Source organism: Saimiri boliviensis, chromosome 13, assembly GCF_048565385.1.
Source record: "Saimiri boliviensis isolate mSaiBol1 chromosome 13, mSaiBol1.pri, whole genome shotgun sequence".
Lineage (NCBI taxonomy): Eukaryota > Metazoa > Chordata > Mammalia > Primates > Cebidae > Saimiri > Saimiri boliviensis.
This window is the reverse complement of record NC_133461.1, coordinates 40259844-40281308: the sequence shown is the minus strand read 5'-3', so window position 1 is coordinate 40281308 and position 21465 is coordinate 40259844. Positions and strand designations below refer to the sequence as shown.

Genomic DNA, 21465 nt, shown 5'->3' with positions numbered 1-21465 from the left:
AACTCACCGGTGACTTTTATGTCACAAAACTACCTGGCTGTTGCAAAGCAGCAGCTGGATAGAAATGAATGAGTTGAGGCATACTTCATTCCTTTATTCACTTATATTAGACACTAAAGAGCAGGTTTAAAAATTTCATTTTAGTGTGCCTTTCCCTTTTCTTAATATATTAATGACTATCCTCTGAAGTTTTCTTCCTATGGTCAAGAGAAGGGACTATAATTTTCTTGACTCTTTGATAATTGATGTTAATAGAATGATGACAGACAATTAAATACACTGTCCACCATGAAAAAAAAAAAAGGAAAGAAAGAAAAGACATAGACAGATACACCTGCAGTGGCCTTAATCAGACCTGAAACATCCTGCTGACAGATATTTAACTCATTTGTTCTGTTTGGCTGTTGGGCTGACACCATCACCATAATACAACATGAAGTGCTAATTATCATGAAATCCAATGATATGATTTACTGAGAAGGAAAACCTTTTTTCTCTTTTTTTTATTGGAAACTGCTTGCTCCCTCTGTTAAATTTGATCAGCATTTACTATGATAGAAGAGGAGACCACTGCATCGCAGTAGCCTTGAACCCTAACTAAAGCAAAGGACCATTCACTCTCAATCCATGTTGTTTTTCAGATAATTCAACACATCACTAGGTGCTTAAGAGTTTTTGTTGGTAATAAAAGAAGACAAAACAAATCTGAGATCCTGCGTCCCTTCAAATGGGGAGTCCAGCTGACTCGAATGATGAGCAGGCAGAGGCTAGCCCCTTCTTACTCCTGTGAGCTCTGAATCCATTTGTATGTCCAGGTACTAAAGAGCTGGCCATCTGTTTCATCCTATTTCCTAAATTAAATGGGCTGCTCAGCTTCAATATTCTACCCAGGTCCAGATTTCTTAAAAAGCAAAGCCACCATTACTAGCGACTTCCCTGGGAAAGTGTGTGAATCCTGAAGTCTGGGCATGACCAATTGCCACCTGGTCCAGGCTGCAGTTCCTAAGCCTACACCTAAGAATTAGTGCTTCTTTCCAGAAATTGCTTCACTGTGGAGTCTAATAGTCACCACGTCCTGCTATTGATTTAATCAAGATCTAGTGACCCTGGAAAGCCATTTCCTTTTCCTTGTAGTTAACAATTGAGCAGCCACTTTTGTCCCATGAGGCATAGTTTCAACTTTTCTTTGCCATATCTCCTAAACACTGAGTTTTCTTCCTGTTTCTCTTCATCCACTTCACCTGAACATCCATGTGGTGTAAAACCCTAAGACTGTGGGTGGTGGGTAGGGAATCAGAGGCACAGAATTGGTGTGTGAGAAGTGGGTGGGGAGGCCGTTGAGGAGAAGGGTGAGAAAGAACAGAGCTCCCATGCTGCTCCTGGAATGAGCTTTCTATCTTCCAGGCCATCAATCTTACCTCTTGCAATAGAACAACTCCATTTACTTAATCCCATATTCCTGGAGCTCACAGAATGCAGCAGTGGGAGAAGAAAGGTAGGGAAATCTTTTTTTTTTTCAGGGCCCAACCTCTTTAAAAAATCCACTAACTATGTACAATGAATGAAATACTGAACATCCTGCATATTATTTTTAAAAGGGATATCAAACAACAGTGCAGGACTGTCTGGTTATATTACAGTGTGTATCTTCTCATGTGTCAGCAACAAGTAATGCTGAAGGAGGCCTAATTATCATATTCACAGTGGTACAGGTAGTAAAACAGTTACGCTTTGCATTGCTCAGGATGTTCAGAGCTGAAATAGATAAACTATGTGGGAGACTGGTAATAGGTAATTATTCTCTACTTACATATTCAGCCTCATAATTCTAAATTAAGGTAAGTGGGAAAAGCTTATAAAATATTCAAAGCTCCTTTATCTTTCCTCCTCCCTCTTATTAGAAACTGTGCATGAATTTGCATAGAATAAACTGAGCTCATAAATCAAAGACGAAACTGCAAGAATGCTCTTTGTAAGTTATAATTTAAGGTTAACTGTAGCACATTTTGCTTACTGTATTATTAATGACTTTCGTTCACTCATGACAAGATTACATATTAAAAATTGTTGGTAGACAAAACTCAGTTCATAATCAATTTGCTTCTTAATGTGAGCAATCTGCGTGCATCCCTACAGCAGAGGCAGGTTTAGCGAGGATAATGGAAGGAGTGCCTTGGGAAGAATGGTTCTAACACTGTTGGGCTCCCTCAGGGGTGTGATTGACAGGCAGTTTCAAAGGGGAATTAAGTGACTGGTGAAGGGCAAACCCTAGATGGCTCAGTCAGGGCTCAGGGCTGCTCCCTGGGGCTCTGGAATCAGACTCCACCCTAAATGAGCCTCCTCTTTTTCAGTTTCTGCAATTCTGCACTGCTTTATACTTTCCAACGACTTGCCCATGCTTGAAATATTTTTATCCTTATAGCCTCATTTAAAATTTTTTAATCATATCTATTTACCAAAAAGTGTATTTCTTTTTGCTATGAAACAAGCCTAATTTCCAAATGCTTTTTCAAATCAGGTTTTCAGATTCTCTGGTCCTTCTCATTTTCTCTTGCTCACCTTCCTACTTTTCATCCTGTGTTTAGATTTCTCTTTGCTCCTTGCTTCTGTGTCCTGGTATTTCTGTTTCCTTTAGAAACACTCTTTCTCCTTAACTCCAACAAAGCAATGCCAATACCTCTCTGCAGTTACAGCTTCCTGCCACCCCCTCTCCACCTCCTCGGCCCACCTGAGGGGAAAGTTTTTTCATTATAGTACGTTTAGATACTAGCTGCTTTCTGATGCATGTGAAACAGAAAGACTTATACTGTCTCTCAGCTGGAGAAGCAGAGACATAGGCAGAATGTTCGGAAGTTGTTTTACTGGAAATTAGCATGGGTGGGTTTGATATTATGCTTGGGTCTTGTGTCCTGGTCCTGGTTCTGCCTCAGGTACTCTTTTGAAAGAGAATAATCTCTGATCTATGTACATTCCTGAGTGTCTTCTGAATATATGACATTTTAAAATGTTATATTGAAATGTGATATCATTTTATTTTACATATTTTAGTATTTTATTAATTTTGTTATTCCTACTGGTATAGATGAGATGAATTGCATTCATTTATATAGAGAATGTGTTGGAATTATGTCTAAAACCTTAAGTACACTGGAAACATAGGAGGTTTTAGCTCCTTGGGGTAAGAAACTGTTGATGTAGATATAATGGTACCTAAACAATTGAGCAATCATTGACTCTAAAATATCCCCACGGAGGATTAATGAGAATTTTTATTTGATGCTTATTTCTAAGGCCTTGGGCCCACTTCCTATCTTCTCCCCAGCCTTATAGGTTTCCAACCCTCATGCCCTCCACAAGCAAGTGCTCCCAGGAAACATGCAGAGGAGCTTTATGCCATGCCAGAGGGGATAGAAAGAAAAATGATGTGTCAAGACAGGGTGTCTGGGCAGGAATGAAAAGAATCAAGACAGAAATGCAGGAGGTAGCATGAGGACTTAAAAGAAGAGGTGACTCATCTCTGATGCAAGAGAAAGCCAGGGCATTAATTAAACTAAAATTAAATGAGGGTGATGAAATGAAAAGTCAAAAGAGACTCTGTTTTTCTCTGCCCAACCTTTAAAATTGAGCCTTCTTAAGGAATGCATCCTCAGTTTTTTCTTACTTGATTCACCTGTTGGGTGACCTCATTACTCACTGGGCATCAGACCCATCTCTTAACCAATGACTGGCATCGCTAACCATACTCTTCAGAGCTCAGGGCTTCTCCCTTCCCTGCCATGCCACAGCTTCTACCTTCTTGTAATTCCCACACAGTGCCTGGAAATTACAATGTCTCAAACAGAACTCCCCTTATTCTCCATCCAAACAACTCCATGGGCTTTCTGTCTCTGTGCATGACACTGTCATTCGCCCAGCCCTCACTATCTTGTGAGTGTCTCTACTTCCTCTGCCACCTCTGGGTTCCAGGGCCTCGTGATGCTATCCAGCATCTCCCAGATTGTTTCTCACTTGTAATGCCTGGGACTTGCCTTAGTGCAGGCTTTAACTCCTGGGTCTTGCAATGGGCTCTTTGCTGGTTTTTTTGGAAGGTGTTTGCTCCAAGTCTACCATTGAAACTGCTACAGAGTGGGCTTTCTAAAACCAGCCTTTGGTCATGTCATTTTCCTTACTTAAAATTCTTCACTGGCACCTGGTATGATGAATTCATATTTTTCAGCATGGTATATTTAAAATTCCATATCTTCTCCTTTGCTACCTTTCTATTATCTTTTACTTTTCAACTATAGGTTTCCTGAATTCAAATCAAACATCTCTCTCTCTCTTTCAATCCCCCCACCCCCTTTTTCTCTACTATAACACCTACATTTTAGGCAGTAACTCTTTTTTTCAAATTCAGCCAGAGGCAGAGCTTTTATTTCTGTGATGTTGCTTAAAATGTTAATTTAATTCATTAAAAATGTATTGTGCATCTATTATGAAATTCTAGGAGTTGGAGAAGTTGGGGAATGAAGGCACAGTTGAGTAAAAGCAGACAGGATGGGAAAACAGAGAAGACCCAGAGGACTCTGAGAGTCCTTAAGCAGCCCCCCTTAATTTCCAAGAGCACAACAATCAGAAGCCCTGGGGAATAGTTCTACTGAGCAGAGGCCACTCTGCCCTGGGACCAGTTGCAATCCTAGATGGCCTGACCTTCCTTTGAATGGAGACTGAGTAATGGATGCAAATGGATTGACTGGCGCTTAAGAGCTATTTTCCCAGCTTTTTAAACACAGACGCACAATACCCAGAATCAGCCTTTGAAATGGGACTCTTGTTTTTGCAATATTTATTTTTCATATGGTTATATAACTCTAGCTGAGCTCACCTATGAGACTGTAGGCACTCATTTGTAGAGGTCAGTTTGCCATAGACAGGTGTTTACTCTATTGTCATGAAGTCCATCAGAGAAAAAGGCCTTCATGTTAATTAAAGTGCCACATTGCCTTTGGACCTTGGGGGAAACTGACACAGTATGCTGGGAGAGAGAAGGCTCCGTGCTCTCTACCTAGCTGAGTATTCTGTGTTCTTATTTTGAGCAGAGCATCTCCAGAATAGGGGAGGAGAGAGGGGAATTAAGAAAAAAGGGAATGAAGGGGAAAAAAGAAACAGAAAACAGGCTTCTGTAATTCTACCACTTGCTAGAAAGTCAAACAAAACTGTAAGCATTACAATATAGGAATTGCTTTATGGTTCATTTGAAAGTTTTCCCCACTAAAGTCACAAAATCATTCATAATTAATTATCAATTGATTGACACAGACATATGCCATAGGAGTTCTGAGGGGCTGAGACCAATGTGGATTGAGGCAGCTCAAGGGGCCCTAACAGAAGAATAGTGCTGAAGTATGTAATGGGAGGAACAGTGCAGCAAAGGTGGAAGGCAGTGGTGTCCTCCGGGCGATGTGAAGTCACAGTTCCTTGATAATCCCAATCATGCAGTCAACTGTTTGAAGCAGAACACATCCCACATTTGTGTATGTGCACATTGGACATGCAGAAACCTTTTCTTGAGATTTGGACTGAATTGCTCTAGAGTGAGTCTTCTATTTTATGTTCAACTCTGTATTTTGTATGGAAGCACACAGAGTACTTCTTCACTTTTCCTCCTACTTAATTGCATTCTTCTTGAGGATACTAAAAACAATGGGTAATTTGATGTGTATCCCTCCTGCTCTTTTCTATGCAGAGATAGATAGAGATACATATTCAAGTGTATACATATATTCATATGAATTTTAAACCTAAATGGGATCATCTATATACATATGATTCTAATGAGTTGTTTAATGTATTGCTTCAACTCGTACCTTGATGGGGTCCTTCCCTGTCAGTTGCCTTCATTGCTTTTAGCTCGACGATGTCCTGTAATAAGGAAGCCTCAGAATTTATTGAAGCTGTATATTACTGGTGGACATTTAGGTGTCTCTAGTTTTTCCTTATGGCCATTAAAAAGTATATTGATACTTATAATTTTGGATTAAGTATATAGTTGTCTTTAGGACATGTTCACAAAAACAGGATTGCTAATTTTTAAAAAGCCAATGGTTTAAGTCCTATAAAGATTCTATCTCTATATATCCCACCAAAGCATATACTGTGTGTTAGTAACCATTTTCCCACATCAGTGTTTGCAAAATTAATGTGTGAAAAGTTTCATATCATTACTGTTTTAAAATATATTTTCTTGGTTACTAGTGAGTTTAACATCTTTTTATGTGATTGTTCATTTTATTTTTTGTCTATTTTTATTGTCCAAAGAAGCCATTTATTTCATCTCTATTCCTCATTAAATAGAATTAAATCTGTTTGATTTCCACTGAATTTTTTTAACTATCAGATACCTAGGCCAAGTCATGTAGAAGTGTTAAGTGAGTTAAATAATCAATTGATCAATATGTATTCACTAGGCAATTAATGCTGCTAGTCTGTGCTGGATATTGTTGGTATACAGCTCTGGCTTTTAAGAAGCTTATATGATCTTTTAGGGTGATAAGACTCAAACTGTAATCAATGACAGTACTACAGTTTACTAGACCCCAGGGCTGTGGACAACCAGGGAAGAGAGAGGATCTGTAGGTTAGAATAGCTAGAAAAAACTTACTGAAGGAATAACAGTTCTGCTTGACCTTGAGAGAGACATGCCAGAGGAATGGAGTGCATTTTAGACTGGGGAGTGTGAGCCGAGGTACTAAGTGGATTTCAGAGGGCAGTTAGGGGTGCCGCCATCCTGAAGCAAAGATTATGGAGGCCCATGGGAGTCTATGCGTTGTTGAGCTGCTGTGGGCACTGACCCAGCCCCACTGTATACACAGAGATTACTGTTTCCATCTCCACTCTGAGGGTCTGCCTCTGCCCATGACCATCTTGAGCTACCTTCAAGAGGCTATGTCGGTGAGTTTGGCTTTCAGGCTCAGGGTTCAGGAGGACAGATAAGGATAGAGCATGGCTGTGCCCTTCTAAGCTCTCCTGGATCCCCCAGGAAGCCACTGGATCTGGAACCTGCCTAATTGCAGCCCCTAAAGCCTCGTCATTTTGTCCAGAGGCACCATTGCTGCAATTATTCTCCAAGCCCAGAGTCAATTACTCACTGTGTGAATCACCCCCAAAAGATTGCTTTTTCCTTTTCCATTAGTATCACACATAATTGCACTCTGTGTGGTTCCGAAACTCTTATTCCTGACTTCAATGTCCATGAGTATCTGGGTTGATTAGAAGTCCCTTCATCTCCTATCACTGACCTCTCTGACACTGTCCATAAGGATTTTTTTACTATTTTCTTCATCAACAAAACACCCACCTCCTACGATTAATTATTCAGCTTCTTGTGAGGAAAGAATGGCTGTTTTTTCCCTGCTGATTTTTCCATATGTTCATCCTTTCTTTCTTCTTTGTCTTCTTATTAATGGGAAATGTTAACACATACCCTATAGTTGTAGGGTTGGTTGATTTTGATGGCACGATACTTTCTCTTTTATAGTATCCCTTGAGGACCCTTGAGGACCCCCACACTACCCCAACTCTCGGCCCTCAAGATTGCCACGAGCTAACCAAGATCTCAGGCTTTCTGTCTGATGCAATTTCAAGTGCAGCTGACCCCTGTTTTCACTCTCCTCCTGCTGTTCTATGTACCTGTCCCATGTATTACCTGCCCTTGGGGCTTATTTAATAGGATCAACCAATTCCTCATCAAAAATTTAACAGCTGCATACTACCATAGCATGAGTTAACAAAGGTAAGAGTCATGCTGTGCCCTCACAAGCAGCAAGGGATAGGGGGAAGGAGAAAATAAAATAGGGTGGATCATAATGCAAAATATCAACCTAGCTAGATGAAAGGAGCAGGCAGTCCTCCATCTGGAATCCAAAAAGCAATAGTGACCTCATTTCACATTTAGGCCAGAACTCATATGTAAAAGGCTCAGTCTGGTGAAAGGACTTATTAGTAAGGAATTTTGGGTAGTGATGTTATTTCAAGAAAGCCAAAATGTATTGACTCTTGGAGACACTGCTTATGAAACACATATAGCAGCAAAGGAGTACGTGGTGGGATGAAGTGTTGGAAGGGCAGGAACATAAAAAAAATAGTAAAAATTCAAAACAAGGTGGTTGAGGTTATAGGCTCAGGCACCAGGAAGTACTGTAAACCCAAGCTAAGGTGTCATCACTGAGAGTGAGCATGCACAGCAGGGGCTTATAGGGAGGCATATAGGGGGCATACAGGTATTTGGGGAGCACTACATAGTAGCACAGGCAAGTCTAGAGTCATTTACTGGTGGATGTGAACCCACAAATTTGATGCTAGCCTTGTCCAGTGTTGGGATACATACAATTTCATTCTAACTTCAAAGAAGCACCCTTTGCTAAAGTTGACAGGCCCATGTTGCTGCCTATTAGAAAATAGATCCAAGTCCTAAACTCTAGCTTTGTTTCAAAAATAAGAAGAGGACTCAAGAATTTCAACATGTAATGAAAGCTGAACACTCTCTGTATTAGTTGGACTTTTCCAGAGAAACAAAACCAACAGGAGATTATGTATGTACATATATATAATACCTGGTTTCGAAACAATACAAGATATAGTATAGTTTGTAAATGAGAGGTATAGATAGCACTTCCAGAGTCACAAGAAATAATTGTGGGCTGAGCTAGCAAGTCATAGAGAAGTTGAGCTTCCTGTGGTCAATATCATTTCCACATTTTACTCTCAAGACTTTGCCCATAATAGACATGTAATTCACACCTTTCCAAGCAGGGGAATGACGGGCAGAGCAGTGCCTTGATGCTATGGCGATGGATGCTCTTGCTAAAGGAGAAATTTTATTATGAAGAGAAGAGAGAAGTGAATACAGACCATGTGGAATTCCCATGATGAAGATAGATGGAGGGAAGGGAAGAACATCAATGAATAGCACTCATGTTGGTAGTGATGATGATGATGATGATGATGATAACTTATTGAGTACTTTCTATAAAAGTTATAGCTGACACTATTGAACACTTGGTGTCAGAGACTATGTAATAAACTTTACATACTAATGAGGTTAAACATCTTTTTATGTGATTGGTTGTTTTATGTTTCAATTCCTTATCACAGTACTGTAAGTAAAGTATTATTGTTTCCTCTACTTATATAAGGTAATTGAAGCTTGGAGGGGGTCAGTAATTTGCCTAGGAGCACACAGATAATAAGCAGCTGAGCTGGATTTAATGTCACCTTGGCTGATATAAGCTATGAGCACTTACCTCTTCTAGAAGCCCTTATGTGGTATAAAAGGAACTGGTCATGGTAGATCAAAATACTTAAATATCCTTTCCAGGAGTAAAAAATCTTTGTTTGGATTCTAACATCTCTCTCTCTCCACTAGAATTTTACTTTCAGGCAAGAAGCACTCTGCTGTTTTTCTCTGCATAAACCATAACCATGATGCCTCATCTACTGTTTCCCATTTTGATTTCTTTAAAGTAATGCTAAATGTTATGAAAGATGACACTTAAAAGTTTTATGATGTTTTTCTCCCTACAACTAACATCTCTAATTCAACAGGGTTTGTTGTGCTGTTTTCCCCAAATTGCCCTCATCAAACGTTTATCATTTAGTTTTCATGAAAGAAATCATTCTATTTCTTGCATTCATATTGGCTTACATTTTTATTTATGGCCTACATATTATTTAAAATGTGTCATTATAACAGAAAGCCCAAATGGCAAAAATATGTTTGGTCATAAAGATGACCGACCCTCAGTGAGTATGAACCTCATGAATGGGAACAGAAATGTGTAGGAAAGCCGAGGCCTGGCTCCCAGCACTTTCAGTATGCCTGTGCATAACAGAGGACATCAGTTAATCCAAAGTGTGGTGCTTAAGTGTTAATTACAGTCTCTCACTAGACTCTCTCTCAGCTGGAAAAAGAAGAATGCAAGGTCATAAAGAATGAGAGTTCAAGGGGCCAGTGCTGCGGAAAGATTAAGGATAATAAAAATTGCCTAAAATCTTATATTTATATATGTGTGTTTGTGTGTGTGCAGGTGGGCATTTTTGGCCAGTAAATAAGTTATTACATTTTTTGAGATGGAGTCTTGCTCTCACTGCCCAGGCTGGAGTACAGTGGCACAATCTCGGCTCACTGCAACCTCTGCCTCCTGATTCAAGCAGTTCTCCTATCTCATCCCCCCAAGTAGCAAAGATTGCAGGTGCCTGCCACCATGCCCAGATAATTTTTGTATTTTCAGTAGAGATGGGGTTTCACCATGTTGTCTAGGCTGGTCTGGAACTCCTGACCTCAGGTGACCCACCTGCCTCAGCCTCCCAAAGTCCTGGAATTACAGGTGTGAGCCACCATGCCCAGCCAGTTATATCTGTTTTTGAAGGCAATTACAAAAACAGTGGTGAAGTTAGAAATCCGATTGTAAAGAATTAAGGAGTATCTGAATGGTGTAGCAGTTGAGATAGCAGGTGTAAACTGTTTTTTTTTAAAGAAGTTAGGTACACAGGTAAAGAAGAATGATATGGAGGTTAATGGAAGAGCAAGAACAGATTGACAAGATTTTAGCACAAAGAAGACACATGTTTCTAGTATGAGAGCAGTATGCTGATGGAGAGGGACATTGGAAGATGAGGAGGAAATAGGATGTAGAGAGGTGATGGAAAGGAAGTGCTACAAAAACAAAGGCAGGTTGTCCAAACACCAGTCCCCTAGAAGAGCAGAAGAATCTCTGACAGGATGGTAGGGATCTGTAAAAACATTAAGACAAGATTCTGCAACTTCTTCAAGAAGAGACTCTATTTATAGATCTATAGAAAAAGCACAACATTTTTATTATGGTGAAGTTAATGGAGGTAAAATACATATAGTGATAATATAAATGAATAAATAAAAAACTAGGAAGAGCGAGAAAAGCTTACTGGAAAAGGATACAATTGAAATGTGTGTTAAAATATGAAAAGGAATTTTCCAGGCCAACTAATGTAGACAAAATTCTAGGAGAGGTATAACCCGTGTGATCTCAGGGAGGCTGACAAAGGAGAGTTCTGACTAGTGGTTGATGTGGCTTCTGAGCAGAGGAGACAGAATGGGGTGTCTGAGGTTAAAGGAGGACCAATTGGCAGGGATGAGATACTATATTTTTTAGCTGTTATTTGTAGTAAGGTGATTGGATTTTACCCTGTGGTTTGAGTACTTTTTTCTAATATTGGCTTTTGATGATCTGATTCATGTCTATCACAAAGTTACAGACAGGATGGCACAAAAGACTCTTGATAACTGAAACATTCTTCTGAGGCTGTCAGTTTCATAACTCTCCTGGTTTAGGAGGTATTTCTGTAGCATCTTAAAGAAATATGTAGGACTTGAAGCATAAAACAAAGTGTCCCCGTTCCATAATTTAGGCCTAATGAGAATTCTTGAACAGTATTTTTTCTGATCTGGAAAATAAGGTGAAAGACATGTACAGTTTAAAATGTACAGGTTACCTTTATGTTCACCACATTTTTTAATTTTCAGAAAGAAGAAAGGGAAGAATAACAAGGAGACTTTTGTCTGAGGTCCCAAGGCGGAGGTAAAAGGCTGGAAGAGAAGATAAATATGAGCTCTCATCAGAGAAGAAGAATTGCTCTCAACCCAGGTAGGGAGAATTGGTCCGAAGGAAGGAAGGGTTTAGTAAGACTTTCTGAGGCTTCTAAGTCTTCCATGAGTTTTCTTTCCTTTTTTTTTTTTTTTTTTAAACATCGACCGAAAAGCTTTGTTGTCTAGGAAAGGGTAAAAGGATGTCTGGCTGAATTGGAATTGACAAAACTAGGCAACTCAGACAGGGCAGTCTCGGGAGCAGCCTTTAACCACAAAAGAGATATTGAAGGCGATGCAATCGATAGAACTGGAGCGGACAGGGGAGGAAGATGATGAAATCCATCAAATTCGATCACTGGGCAGAAGTGGTCAGTGTCAGCTTCCTCAGGAAGGGTTACTCGATGCCAGCTGCCTTTCAGGGACTTTAACCTTCCCTGCTGATTACCTTCTTAAGATCACAAAATTTTAGTGTCAGGAGAGAATAATGCATGCTGCACTGGGATCCCTTTCACTGTGACCTAGATGAGTGAGTTTCCTGCACTCATGGGTTACCGAGATGCCAACTCACCTGCCTAATGTATTTGATTACTATGACCTTTCTCCCTGAAGACATATTCATTTATTCATCAATTTGTTCACTTGTAAGTTACTCCCATCCATAGTAAGTTAAGGGAAATCTGGCTACAGATTCTTCATGGCTTCTCCCATCAAGAAGTGGAGTCTGTTTCACCCTGATTCAGCTCCTGGCCTGGCCTAACAGAACAGGGAGGATGAGAAACATGTGGAGAGGCATGTGGCAAGAGTCCCTGACTGTCACAGTTATCTCGGCAGTGTTTGAACCCAGACATATGTTCGAGCACAGCTGACATCATGTGATGAGGAAGAAATGAGCTCAGCTGAGTTCAGCCCAAAATGCTGACCCACAGAGTCTTTAACAAACAAAAGGACTCATAATAAACATTTTAAGACAATAAGTTTTGGGTAGAATAGTTTATTATGTAACACAAGCTAATTGATACACGATTTATATAAGGATAAATTTAAGAAAACTCAAAGTGGATAGGATACAGAAATATTTTCTGCAGAGTCTCTTAGGGCTATCAGAGGCCCACCAATGAAGTTTAAGAAGATAATTGTCTTAAAACTATCTTAATAAGTGGTCTCTGAGCATCAAGAATATAGTCAAGCAAAATTCTGACTATATTTTTATTGCACTTAGAAAACATCCATCCATTATAACATGCATTATAACAAGACAACAATGGTATATATGATTTTTATAGAGGGGGATCTTAGAAGCAAAGGAGAGGGGCTCTCTGTCCCACTGGGAGGGTGAGGTGCAGAGTATGTTGGGGGCATCTGGTAAGTGGTGGGTATGTGCCTACAGTAGCGAGGGATACATCTGGCTATGAGCTTGATCACGTGCTCAAAGTCACCCACTTTCTCTCCTTGCTCTGTTCCCTTTACATCAAACAACCTTGGATTATAATTTGGTTTCCTGGATATATTTGTCTATAAGGAAGAATGTGCCATTCCGTCACCAACATCTCATCTATTTAATAGTTATAATTCTCATTGTATATTAATGAATTGAGCTTCTGTGTTTTATAGATCATCTCTGTAAGCTTGATTAATGCATTTGTTGTGCTACTAGTTTGATTTTGAGCCTGGAATGAAAAGAATGGTGAACTCACCAAACATACATCTTCTTTAAGTGCCAATCAGGCTCTTTGACTGGTAATACTTGACCTCATTTGTACCTTGTCTTCAAACTGCAGCAGAGTTCAGATCTCTGATGCACAAGGCAATGTTCTTTTCACTTCTCCTTGTTGTTAATTATAATACTAGCTAATGTTTCTTGAAGGCTCAGTAGGTACCAGACATTGCTTTAAAGGCGTTCCGCGGATAAACTTATCCAAAATTCACAATCACCCTAGGAGTAAGGCTATTCTGATTTTACAAATGAAGACACCAAAAGCCAGAAAAATGTGCAACTTTCCCAAGGTCACAGGGACAGGAGAGGGCTGAGAGTCAGACCTAAGAGCTGAGATTCAGAAAGCTTTGCCTATGACCACCAAGCTGCATTACTTGGCCAACTAGGGATGGTGCTTTTTCTCTGATACCTTCTCTTTAAGAAGAAATCCAGAACACCTCCAGATATCTATCAAATTAAGCCAAAGTCCTCTATGTGGCTTTCAAGGCCCTCTGTAATCTGATTTCAACATATTGATAGAACTACAATTCCCATGTCTCATTTAACTTTAACAATCAATTACTTGAAATGTTTTATATGCCAGACATCAGGCTCTGTGCTGACAGCAAAACAAAGACGAGTAAAAGACTTTGTAAACTAAATAGGAGAGGAAACCCAAATCTGTGAAATATAACTAGCAAAACTAGGCAGAAAGTAAATGACACTGTAAACATTTATAGCAGAAGAAATTCACTTCTGACATGAAAAGGCGATAGGTTATAAGGACACCAAAATGAGGATTCTGCTAGACCAAGAGGAAAAAGAAAACAATTCATTACAGATATGAAGAACAATATAAGCCAAGACAAGATCTTAAAACCACAATGGCCATTACAGGAACAGTAAATGGACAAGTATGATCAAAGCAAGGGGTATGATTGCAATGAATGTGAAAAAAATCCTGAAGTTGTGAACAGGTAAGAGGTTTAGTTATGAAGTGATAGGTCTGGTCTGAGAAGAGAAATTGCGTATTATGACTTTAGCACATTCACAATGAGCTGATTGTTGGAATCTTGAGAATTGTGAGGATATGAGTATAGACTAGCAAAAGTAACTAGAGTTATAAAGGAGTAATCCTTTAGCTTCCTTTTATTACCTGGCATCCTGGGATCCTGGTAAAGCTGATGAAGAATAGTGAGATGCTGCAGGCAAGAATTCAAGTTTTCTGTGGTGAATTCCAGGGTTCAGTATTCACTTGAAATTCTCCTCAATTGATGCTCTCCAGGGTCATGTTGTTTATGATAGGCCTAGTATATACTTCTCTTATATGCTTGCAAAACCAAACAAGATATTAAAGACTCCCAAAACTTCTGCAGCACAAAAATGTGTTTAGTTCTATTTAGCTTAGTTTCTCTAACTAGTTGTTATGCAATTTCCCTGTATTCCTGAAAACACTGTTATTTTCTCATGGGTTAGTGTTCCCTTCTGTTTATGCTTTGGGAATCTTCTATCTAAGTGATGTCTTTGAAATAAATGCTGCAATGTATCTTATCCTCCCATTTGGGAACAGTAGACAGAACACAGAACTCACATTGGGGCAGCTGAGCTCTGTATCTTAGGACTTTGTAACTTTGGATAAATAATGAAGCTAAATCAATATTTTCCCATAGGCTGAGTGGGGCCAATGACTCCTGTCTTCTCTCCTAAAACCATCATTACAGGAATGGAGTGAGCTAACAGGTTGATAGTGTTTCATATATATAGAGATGCCTACTAGTTTTATACACTGAGGTTTTAGTCTGAATACTGAACAAGGTCAGGAGTGTGTTAATATTATAAGCAGATAATTTCTTTGTACCATTGCCTCTAAACTCAAGTGGTGTGAAATAATATGGTTTTAGCATTGGCCCCCAATCTTGAGTAATCTGATAGAAGAAGAAATACTTTTAAGAATAAGAAGACATACTCTGGCTGCCAGCTGTCCTAAAAACGATCTGTGTGAAGGGGCTCAGGATATGCCCCTCAAAATATGTCACTTTGGTATATTGACTGTTTTGAGCTGAAGGCAATCAAGAAGCAGCAGATGCATGAGGAGCTCTCTGCCTAAAAGCAGTGCATAAACTTTCCTTTGTAAAAAGCTCTCCTCATCCCATACCAGGAAGTATTGAACAACTCTCATCACTAGAGATAGCCTGAGTCTTCATAATGAACCTTACCAAACAACTTATATGCTACACATTTCCTAGTCACCTTCACATAGTTTAACATCTGTAGGAGCCCAAACTACCTTTATCTCCACTTAGTCACTTACCCAGTTTATTACCATTGGTTGCAATGGTATATAAGCCTTCAGAACCAACTGCCTCTTTGAGTCTTTACTTCTGTGAAGCCCCTACACATGTAAAAATATTAACTTCGATACAGAAATACATGCCTTTTCTTCTATTAATCTGTATTTTCTCTGTTTAATTTGCTAGCTCCCAGCCACAGAAACTGAGAGGGCAGGGGAAAATGTTTTATTCTTCTAAATATGCAAAAGTCCTACACTGGAAACTTGAAAGACAGGGTGCTGATGCACAAGCAGGCATTTGTTCTGATTTGACTGGAGAAAGCTAGGTATCTTTTGTTGCTGCTGCTTCATGACATTTGGAAGGAGGATTTTAGACTAGGCTAAGCTCAAAGTCATCTCTAGATCTAGCACTGATAACTCTATTAGTACACAAAAGCACTGTTCCACTGTTGTGATCATGAAGAAATTAAATGGGTGCATTAAAGAGTGATGGAGGATTTGAAATCCTACAATGTCTCTTATTCTGAAGAGACATTGAGAATTTCTGATCTAATTTTCTCACAAGCATAAACTTTTTTTTTTTTTTGGTTGTTTTTTTTTTTTTTTTTTTGAGACGGAGTTTTGCTCTTGTTACCCAGGCTGGAGTGCAATGGCGCGATCTCGGCTCACCGCAACCTCTGCCTCCTGGGTTCAGGCAATTCTCCTGCCTCAGCCTCCCGAGTAGCTGGGATTACAGGCACGTGCCACCATGCCCAGATAATTTTTTGTATTTTTAGTAGAGACGGGGTTTCATCATGTTGACCAGGACGGTCTCGATCTCTTGACCTCGTGATCCACCTGCCTCGGCCTCCCAAAGTGCTGGGATTACAGGCTTGGGCCACCACGCCCGGCCTTGCATAAACTTTTCTTAAAGGAAGGAATCCAGATTCAGCATGTGAATGTACTGTGGGAAAATTGAGGTTTTTATGTTTAATTTCCTGGTAGGTTTCCAAAGCCCAGTGAGTGCCTGTTTGACTCCTTCGGTACAGGTATCCACTCTTCCTATAGCATCAGTTCTGATACCTAGTTTAGAATTACCTCCTAATTACAGATGATCTACCATATTAATTCCTGAGCTCCAGAGATTAGTGATTATCATTCTTTGACTGATCTAAATTTCCAAGAAGGTAAGCCCCCTTCCCAGAGCCCCAAGAAAGGAAAGTAAGGTGGCAGGTTGAGGTAGGAGAATCACTTGAGCCCAAAAGTTTGAGACCAGCCTGGGCAACAACCCCATCACTACAAAAAACAAAAAAATACAGAAAATTAGCTGGGCCTGGTGGTACCTGCTTATAGTTCCAGCTACTCAGGAGGCTGAGGTGGGAGGGTCACTTGAGCCCAGGAGGACAAGGCAGCAGTGACCTGTGATCACACCACTGCACTCCAGCCTGAGTGACAGAATAGAATCCTGTCTCCTGAAAACAAAAAAACAAACAAACAAACAAACAAAAAAAAAACAGAGACAAAGTAAGAGCTAGTTTCAGAAGCTCAAGTGTGGGATCACAACTTCTCTTTTGGTTGTTTTATTCTTTTTTGTTTTTCCTGGATATATTACTAATAGGCTAATAGTTGAGAATGTTGGAGGGAGAATCAGAAAGGGGGCACTGGGTTATTATAACAAGCAAAAGGAGTGGATCCACGGATATAAGTATTTAGGGAAGGATCTGGTTAGAAAAAAAGTGTGTCAGGCTTAGGATGTATAACAAATACTTTATTCTTTGTTGTTGCTTCACTTGGACTGAGAAAGCTGCTCATGGAGTTGGCAGTGAGAGAGTCTACTAACCTCAGGAATGCCAATATGTCAAAAGGAAACCTTTTCCCTTCAGCAAATAAAATATTAAGTGGGCTCAATGAAAGCCAGTGGGAAGTGGCCTGCAGAAGGAGATGAAAAATTAATCTGAATGCTTGGGAGACTAAGTAATTCACTTATTTCACAACCTCAATAAATTTTAATATTTTAGTATTTAATGTGAATGTGGTGCCTCCCGTAATATTTTAAAAGTTGTTTCTCACTTTTTGGCTTTTGTCCTACGAATTCGTTCTGTTTTCTTAGCTATTTTTCTGAGTATTTTGATAGGGAGGTTTTCATGAATTTAACATTACTCCAGGCAAGAAACTATCCTCTTTTATTCTCATTAGTTTAAAAAGTTATAACATTATTAAATAGGGAGCAAAGAAAGTAGAGAAGATCCCAAGACAGCTTTTAGGCAGGCTGATTTTTGGAGAGGGCCCTGAACCCTGAGGGCCTCTCAAGTCTTCCAGGACAGGCCATTGTGTCGAGAGCAAAATGGAGTCATTTAGTCATTAGTTCTTCAGATATCAGCCCAAGAGGGGAAGCTGTCTGCCTCTCCCCACAATTTAGACACTTATCTTACAAATTCACCAATCTCAGTGATTTCTGAACAATGCCAGCTGTTAGGGAGCCATTTCCCTGGCATTTTCCCCATAATTTGATTTGAAAGAAAAAGATTAAACTCAGTCCGACCCAGAAATGTCAACCCAATGCCCTCAAAGAGTTGACAGGAAAAGAAAAAAAAAAAGAATTGCGGACTCATTCATTTGAAGAAATCACGTTTACCTGTGCATTAAGGAGAGACAGTAAGGCCTAGGCCAGAGGGTGAATGTGTATATGAAAACCATGGAGATTTCTCCTCCTAGAGAGATGGATTAAAATGAGGGCTATAACTTTTGGACAATATTAATTTTAGGAATAAAAGTTCAATAATTCTTACATGGGCATCAGCTGGTATGACTATGTTAGCATTTTAAAGATATTTATAACAACTAAGTTTTCTAAGATGTATTTCTAAAATGTGTCAGGCTTAGTATGTATAGCAAATATTTTATTTAAGGATGATTTACATGATAATGTTGCCTTTGTTTCTTTGTCCAGGTCATTGATTTCTAGAGAGGTTAACTTGCTCCAAGTGAAACAGCTAATAAATGCAAGAGCTGGGTTTTGGTTCCAGGCCTTTTCTCATCTTCACGTCTTAGAGACTTAGTCACAATGCTTTGCATCTTCCATGAAAAATGCAATGTAGAAGTGTGTTATAAAAATTCTAACTATTGGAATACCTTGATTTTTTACTAATACCATCACTCATTCTCTTTCAGAATATAAGCACTTTAAAAATAGTCATCTTGAGGTTGTTCTCCTTACCTTTCTGCTGTGGGCTCTATTTCAATTTATTGAGGAACACTTTCAGAGCACCACGATTTCCTCTGTTGACACTACCCTCTTAACTTAGCAGCAACTCCAAAATATTTCTAATTTCATCTGATCTATAAGTCAGTGTTTAATATAAAGAAATGTGTTATATATTCATAACATAAAATACGATTTCAGTTTATAAATAATCCAATTCTCTTCTTTTCACAGATGAACAAAGAGCCAGGCATAGACACTCACTTTCCCAGAGACATACAACTTGCTGGGTGCCAAGTCAGAGCTGGTCCCAGTCTCCAGTTTCCTAATCTAGTGCTTGTTCTAGTGTTTCATTTCAAAGGCATTTATACCTTTTTTACGCCACTTAGAATAATCACATACACACACACACACACACACACACACATATAGTCTATAATATGTATATATGTAAATTTACTATGTACATTGGCGCTTTTATTTTTCTCCCTTCACCCTTTTAATGTAACATTTCATATGGCTTCCCTGTTTTCAACAATTATGCCTTAAAGTACCCCTGTTTTTTCATTCACAACAGTGCCTAGGACAGTTCCAAGAAAACATTAAGTCCTCATTAATTATTTAATGATTGATTAATCATCTTTAAGATGAATTTGCATGCATTTATGATTTTAAATTCCTCAGTATGTCATTTTTATTATTTCCTATTTATTTTTTATTGGTAGACTTCTATTAAACTCAGAGGTCATCTTGTGGTGCTGAGACTCTGAAACCTATATTCCAAGAGCAACTAGGACACCATAGAATTTGATTCTGTTAATAGCTCCTTTGACATTGCTGAAAGTTACTAAATCTAAATTTCCATTCCCATATGCCAAGATGCCTTCCAGTGATAAAAAAGTAATGAAACTGCATTAAATAACAGAAATGCTTGCCTTAAGACCCTTAGGGGGTCCCTTTGTCTTCATTCTAAGTCCTTTGAACTTGGTGTGATAGAGTGGAGACTTGGTCGGAAAGGAGACACCCAGGCGGGCAACCAGGAAAGTATTTGGGATAGATGATTTGAAAGAGAAGGATATTAAAGAGGGACCAGAGTTCAATGGGGGTTTACCTTTACTTGGGTTCCTAAGTAATTTTTTTTGTTAAGCAATGTAAAAAGGTAGAATTTTGCTTTAAGGATTCCCAGAGATTGAAGGGCAAGTTAACCAACTTATAACTACACAGTGCAAATTATTTCACCTAAGGGGAAATACACACATGCATTTGTGTGTGTGTTTCTGTGTGTATCATATAAATTATATTCCTTGTTCATTCAGTTAACTGCTTTGTACTTGAAAGGACACAGGATGGCTTAGAGATTTATCAACGATAATTGTGTAAGACATTAAGAGAAGGTAAGAAAGAAAAATTAGCAACAGAAGAGATTTAAAATGAAGCCAAGAATGAAGCATATATAAAATACATAGCATATAAAAAAGGGTATATTTGATCTAAGTAGGTCAATAAAACTCTAGGGTCAAAGGGTTCTGATATTCATGAGCCATGTTACTTTGGACAAGTTTGTTCATGAATTTGGATAAGATTTTGTATGTGCTGTTGACACAGACAGGAGAAAGGGAAATACTGAGTAGAAGAGGGTGATTCCTTGGCAAAGACCCTACCCTCAAGTCTGGAGACCTGTAACCCTAAATGGAGACAGGCATTCCTGTTTTCAAACCCAGGAAATTACCTTTTGGTCTGCCATGCCCCCTATTCTGTATAAACCCATATAAACCCCAAACTACAGGATCCAGAAACAGATGAGCAGTTGAGGAGATGAGGAGACAAGCAGACGAATGGCAGAATGACACGCAGAGAAAAAGAAGATGAACTCCTGAGTGCCAAGAGTTAGGCTGGGGGTGGTTGAAGAGGAGTTTGACTGCTGGACTGAACTTCCAGGGGAAGATCATCTTCCCACTCCAACCCTCCTTCCAGCTCCCCATCCATCCTGTGGAGAGCTACCTCCACATTCAGTAAAATCCTACATTCATCCTTCAGGTCCATGTGTGACCCAATTCTTTCAGGATGGAGGGCAAGAGCTTGGGATACAGAAAGCTGTCACATTGGCCCTCTGCCCTTGAGAAAAGGCAGAGGGTCCATTGAACCAGTTAACACTCAAGCTGTCCAAGGATGGCAGGGCTAAAAGGGCACACTGTAATACACACCTCTCTGGGCTCCTGCACCTGTCCATCTATGCTCCTCCTCCTCTCAGGGGTTTGAGTGGTGGCAGCAATCCAACAGGTGAGCCACACCCATGTCACATGTCCTGCAAGGGGGATCAATAAACTTTCCCATTTCGCTGTGTTTTCAAATACTTAAAGAACATTTTTCCTTACCTGAAGAAACTGGCAGTCTAAGTAGGAAAATAAGACTTACCTGATGGAAACGATTAAAATGGACTCCTGTAATTACACATACATGCTCCATCTCCCTCAAGCCTGGATCTTATCCTCTTTGCTTCTGTTTCAGCCATGCTGCTGCCATGCTCCCTACCCACTTGCCATATCGATGGCCATCTCTGGTAACAAGTGTGTTCTGTCTTGTCACTTCTAACCCAAAGCATTCCTTTTGGATAGAAGGTTCAGGGAATCCCTTCCACTGTCACTGATTGGAGTGTCTTCACCATTTTTTCTTGAGTTGCCATCTTTTGCTGTATTATT

At 39.5% G+C, this 21465-nt stretch overlaps 1 protein-coding gene across 1 annotated transcript in view; it reads left to right on the top strand.

The window, feature by feature from the left end:
* LOC141580899 (uncharacterized) overlaps positions 1-21465 on the top strand; it is a 497294-nt gene that overhangs the window by 400934 nt on the left and 74895 nt on the right. Inside the window, exon 8 of the mRNA XM_074384229.1 lies at positions 11540-11660. The gene's annotated coding sequence lies outside the window, so the exon portion shown is untranslated. The remainder of the gene's footprint in view (positions 1-11539; positions 11661-21465) is intronic.